This window comes from Eriocheir sinensis, unplaced genomic scaffold, assembly GCF_024679095.1.
Source record: "Eriocheir sinensis breed Jianghai 21 unplaced genomic scaffold, ASM2467909v1 Scaffold847, whole genome shotgun sequence".
In the NCBI taxonomy this organism is placed as follows: domain Eukaryota; kingdom Metazoa; phylum Arthropoda; class Malacostraca; order Decapoda; family Varunidae; genus Eriocheir; species Eriocheir sinensis.
Window position 1 is genome coordinate 37,501 of NW_026112216.1, and position 6,235 is coordinate 43,735.

The following is a 6,235-nucleotide window of genomic DNA, read 5'->3' on the forward strand; positions in this document are numbered from 1 at the left end:
CCAATTCTCTTTTCCTTCTTTCCTTTTAATCCTCTCCCATACTCTCTCTCTCTCTCTCTCTCTCTCTCTCTCTCTCTCTCTCTCTCTCTCTCTCTCTCTTACACACACACACACACACACACACACACACACACACACACACCTGGACTCGCCTGACAGCTCCCGTCCCCAGGGATATAAGGAGGGACAGGGGGACAGAGGGGGAGGAAAAGCGACCTTACCAAATTTAGTCACCGGCGATTTTCAGTGTCCTGAAGAGCAATGCTTACGATAGTACACTGTATAGCGTTTTGCAAAGAACACTCCGAAACAGTGATGCATTGATTTTGGGCGATTTTAATCTACCGCATATAGACTGGCAGACACTCACGGAATCCGAGAAGGAATCGCACAGGATGCTAGACTTCGTTGAAAATAACTGGCTAAGCCAAAGGGTTAGTGAGCCAACGCGCGATAATAATATTCTTGATCTTGTATTAGTAACCCAAGAGAACTTAGTTGACAATGTTACCGTTGGCGAACACCTCGGATCATGCGATCATAGACTGGTGCGTCTCGACATAAGAGCTCAAACAAGGATTACAGAGAATAAGATATTGGTTCCCAATTTTAAAAGAGCGGATTTTGAAAGAATACGACAGTCATTAACGAACTTTCAATTAGTATCCAACATCGATGTCGAAGAATCTTGGCTCGATTACTAACTGAACAAAATAAATCCGTGCAACCTTGTGAAAAGCACCGAAAAGTTAAAAATCATCCTTGGTTTAATAATGAAATCATTCTTGCTCTCCAAAAGAGGAACTTGTTATATAGGCAAAAGAAAACCGATAACTTTACCGAAAATAATATACGGCACTATGAAGCAAGACGACAAGTCAAAAGTTTAATCAAACAGGCGAAACGGAGGTACGAAGTAAACATTGCGGTAAATTGCAAGTCAGATCCTAAAAATTTTTTTTTAGATATGTTAACAACAAAAAAGAGATTCGAAGTGGGATTGGCCCATTAACTGATAATTCGGGCAATATCGTGACAGACAGCCAACGCATAGCGAACACGTTAAATTCTTATTTCGCCTCGGTTTTTAATAGTAATTCTACCGATACTGCTGCTGTTCCCAACAATATTGGAAATCCCAGTCAAACTCTCCCTGACTTTGAAATCAGTATAGATGAGGTTCTCAAAGCGCTGCAGTCACTTAAAACTAACAAAAGTCCAGGACCCGATAAAGTATATCCAAGATTACTTAAAGAAATATCAACAGAGATACTCAGACCTTTACCAATGCTGTTTAATATGTCTTTGCACCATGGTATCGTTCCTAGTGATTAGAAAATGGCTAACGTAACACCCATTTTCAAAAAAGGCGACCGAAAATTACCGGATAATTACAGGCCAATCAGCTTAACTTCAATTATTGGTAAATTATTTGAGACAATTATTCGAGATAAAGTAGTTAACTACCTAGATGATAATTCGCTAATCCTGGACTCGCAACATGGTTTCCGTAACAACAGATCTTGTTTGTCGAATCTATTAACGTTCAATAACGAGCTTTTTGCAGTCTATGATGTTTCTAAATCACTTGATATTATTTATTTGGACTTTCAGAAGGCGTTTGATAAAGTTCCACACTACAAGTTGCTTCATAAAATCAAGGAAATAGGCATTGGGGGTAAGCTTCACGAATGGATCAAGCACTGGCTAAGCAATAGAAAGCAAAAAGTTGTAATAAATGGAGTGACCTCTGAGTGGATGCCAGTCACTAGTGGTGTCTCCCAAGTCTCTGTCCTGGGACCTGTTCTCTTCGTCATTTACATCAACGACATTGACCTTGGTCTCAATAATTTCATTATTAAATTTGGGGACGACACGAAAATCGGCAATGCGGTACTTACAGAATGTGACAGGCGGAGCCTACAAGAAGATTTGCGTAAAATATCAGATTGGTCAGTAAAATGGGAAATGCCTTTTAATATAAACAAGTGCCAGATTTTGCAGGTTGTATTTAGAAATATAAAGAAGGACTATGAAATGTGCGGCGTTAAAAGTAAAAGCGTTCACTCGGTCAAAGATCTTGGCGTCACAGTCGCGTCTAACCTCAAGTTTTCCCAGCAGTGCAACGAGTCGGTTAAAAAAGCAAACAGGATGATGGGTTTGATTAAGAGAAATTTTGTATTTAAGAATAAAGATGTTATACTACCTTTGTATAATAGTTTCGTCAGACCTCATTAAGAGTATGCCGTGCAGTTTTGGTCTCCCCACCATGCGAAAGACATTGTTAAATTAAAAGGTGTTCAGCGTAGAGCAGCCAAGATGATTCCTTCATTACGAAACAAACCCTACGAGGAAAGACTGTTACATCTAAGCCTGTTTTCTCTTGAAAAACGCCGCCTAAGAGGAAAACTGGTCGAGTGCTTTAAAATACTTAACGGTTTTACCAACGTGGATCCGACCAAGCTGTTTGTGATGGATGACTCGACGCGAACGAGATATAATGGCGCTAAACTCAAATGTAGACAAGTTCATTCAGATTGCACAAAATTCTTCTTCACTAATGCTGTCGTTCGAGATTGGAACAGATTATCACCATTAATAGTACAGTGTAACTCGATCGCATCGTTTAAGAATAATTTTGACCGCTATCTCCTCCATCTCAATGTTCACTAGGTCAGTTTCAACGTCATGGTGGCCGCATAACAACTGTCACTTAGGTATAGGACAGACCACCTAGTTTCGGCCTTAGGGCCTGTGTGGTCTGGTTATCTATGTAATTCTCTCTCTCTCTCTCTCTCTCTCTCTCTCTCTCTCTCTCTCTCTCTCTCTCTCTCTCTCTCTCTCTCTCTCTCTTTTAAATGTAGCCAAGATCAATATTGTTTGATTATAATAATAATAATAATAATAATAAAATAATAATAATTTATTGTTATTATTATTATTATTATTATTATTATTATTATTATTATTATTATTATTATTATTATTATTATTATTATTAATAATATAATTATTATTATCTCCTCGATTCAAGTTTCCACGTGGTTGCTTCGCTGAGGCCTGAGATGCCAGTGCTTAGAGCTTTCCCACGGTCAATGTCTTGTTATTACCAGTTGATGTGTTTTGTCTTAATATGTTTGACAGTTTGACTAATGTTTCACACTGTTCCCGTCATGACTTTCTTATATTAGTTATCTTTCGTTTTCGCTCAAACGCCGGAGAATTCCTCCCCTTCCTACCCTCCTCCCCTTCCCCTTCACTCCTCCATATCCTCCCTACCACCCTTCCTTCCTTCCTTCCTTCTCACCCCTTACTTCCTCGTCTCTCACATGACGCTGATCTCTCCTCTTCTCCCTTCCCTGTCCCCTATTTTCTCCCTCGGAAAGTTGCAGTATTGACCACAATAAAATGACATGTCACACACAGATATCTTTCCCTCCCCCTGTCTTTTTCTATTGTAAATTAAGGCCATTGTACTATTTTAAGCATGTTTCATTTGTTTGGATAGCCAGGATAGGCACTGAAGTATTTGTTTTTACTACCGCTACCGCAGTACCACACACCGTGTACCGCACTGGAAAAAAAAATGGGACCACACTACCACAACCACACTAATCCGAAAAAAGTACCGCACAACCGCAACCGAACTACAGATTTTTCAGTACCGCCCCCACCTCTGTGTGTGTATATATATATATATATATATATATATATATATATATATATATATATATATATATATATATATATATATATATATATATATATATATATATATACTTAGAAAAAGCTTTCTGCACCTTACGTTTTCCTTAACCCTGGAAAAAAAAAAAAAACGTTGTTTTGATGGAACACAAACACAAACCTCGGGCGTCTCAGACCCATTTTTAAGAAGATCAAAACACAGACAAAACCTTACAATTTATTCAAATTTATAAAATACAGTGAAACAACAACTCTTCCTCTATTTATCACCACTTCCGCCTACTTAGCTAAATGAATACTTAATATTAATAAACTGAATTTAGAAAATAACCTGAAAACTTAATTTTTAAACACATGATCACGAACTTGTGAAAACCTTGTGAACCTGTGAAAATATTAGGTTTGTATACCTCCAAAGAAAACACAAAACACCATTATTACACAACGACAAACGTCGGGCGTATTAGACCCGTGAAAAAAGGTTTACGTGGGCACAAACGTCAGGCGTTCTGGATCATAAATAGGCCTACTCACCAGATAACTGACGAGAGCGCACGCACACTACCTCTCACCACAAAAGCAGAACAAAGCCTGAGCATAGCTGGGGGGACGCGCAGATTAAGGCTACCACCACAGTGTGGTCACCTGATCAAGTTTCTCGCGGGTATGATTGACCCAACGTTTGTTTTCTAGGGTTAAATAACAAATTGATAGTGTAGATAATACCTAATGAACATAAGAACAAATATATTTTTCTTTACCCCATTAGTAAATCATTTAACAACAATGAAAAAAAAGCAAGTAAGGGCCGGATAAGGTGCCGAGGCAGGTACTTTAACAATAGTAGTTACCCCTAAAAAATGCCGAAGCTTCACGGAATACCACTATCTCCTAGTCTAGTCTCCTTGGTTGCACCAATCATTGTAGTGGACGCAGCGAGGATGAGTCATTTTAATTAATCACGCTTGTTCTCGTTCTGTCCAAGATAGAGAGTCAGCTCACAAAAGGTACCAGAGCCTTCGTACTCTTGCTAAACATGATCTTTACATTTCTGTCCGGAATCGTGCCAAATCTATTCTCCGACTTATCAAAAACTCCTTCATTAATAGAAAATGCCAAAACCTTGCTTTTTCTAATTCTTCTCGGGACTTCTGGCATCTAGCCAAAAACATCTCCTCCAACTTCAATTCTTCAGCTTTCCCTCCTCTCCTTAGTCATGATGGCAGCACCGCCGTCTCATCTATCTCTAAGGCTGAACTCTTCTCTCAGATGTTCTCTAAAAACTCCACTCTGGACGATTGTGGGTATATTCCTCCTACTCATCCCCCCTCTGACTCCTTTATACCTATTATTAAGTTTCTTACGAATGATGTTTTCTATGCCGTCTCTGGCCACAATCCTCAGGCTTATGGACCTGATGGGGTGCCTCCTTTTGTCCTTACAAACTGTGCTTCCGTCCTTACACCCTGCCTGGTCAAACTCTTTCGCCTCTGCCTGTCAACATCTAACTTTCCCTCCTGCTGGAAGTATGCCGTCATACAGCCTGTGCCTAAGAAGGGTAACCGTTCCAATCCCTCAAACTACCGTCCTATAGCTTTACTTTCTTGTCTATCTAAAGCTTTTGAATCAATCCTTAACCGTAAGATTCAAAAGCACCTTTCCACTTCTAATCATCTATCTGATCGCCAGTATGGGTTCCGCAAGGGGCGTTCTACTGGTGATCTCCTTGCCTTCCTAACTGACTCTTTGTCATCCTTTCTTAGCCGTTTCGGTGAAACCTTTGCTATTGCGCTGGACATATCAAAAGCCTTTGATAGCCTCTGCACAAATCTTTGCTTTCCAAACTACCTTCCTACGGTTTCGATCCTTCTCTCTGTACCTTTATCTCCAGTTTCCTTTCTGACCGTTCTACTTTCGCTGTGGTAGACGGTCACTGTTCGTCCCCTAAACCTATTAACAGTGGTGTCCCGCGGGCTCTGTCCTATCTCCCACTCTCTTTCTGTTGTTCATTGATGATCTTTCCAAAACGAACTGTCCTGTCCATTCCTACGCCGATGACTCTACTCTGCATTACTCAACTTCTTTTAATACAAGACCCACCCAGCACGAACTAAACGATTCCACGCTGGAGGCTGCAGAACGCTTAGCCTCAGACCTTACTATTATTTCCGATTTGGGGAAGAAGAACCTACTGTCCTTCAACGCCTCATAAAAACAGTTTCTCCACCTATCCACTCGACACAATCTTCCAAACACCTATCCCCTATTCTTTGACAACACTCAGCTATCACTTTCTTCAGTACTAAACATCCTCGGTCTATCCTTAGCTCAAAATCTCAACTGGAAACTTCATATCTCTTCTACTAAATCAGCTTCCTCGAGGCTGTGCGTTCTGTATTGTCTCCGCCAGTTCTTCTCCCCTGCACAGTTGCCATCCATTTACAGGGGCCTTGTCCGTCCTCGTATGGAATAGGCATCTCATGTGTAAGGGGGCTCCACTCACACAGCTCTTCTGGACAGAGTGGAGTCT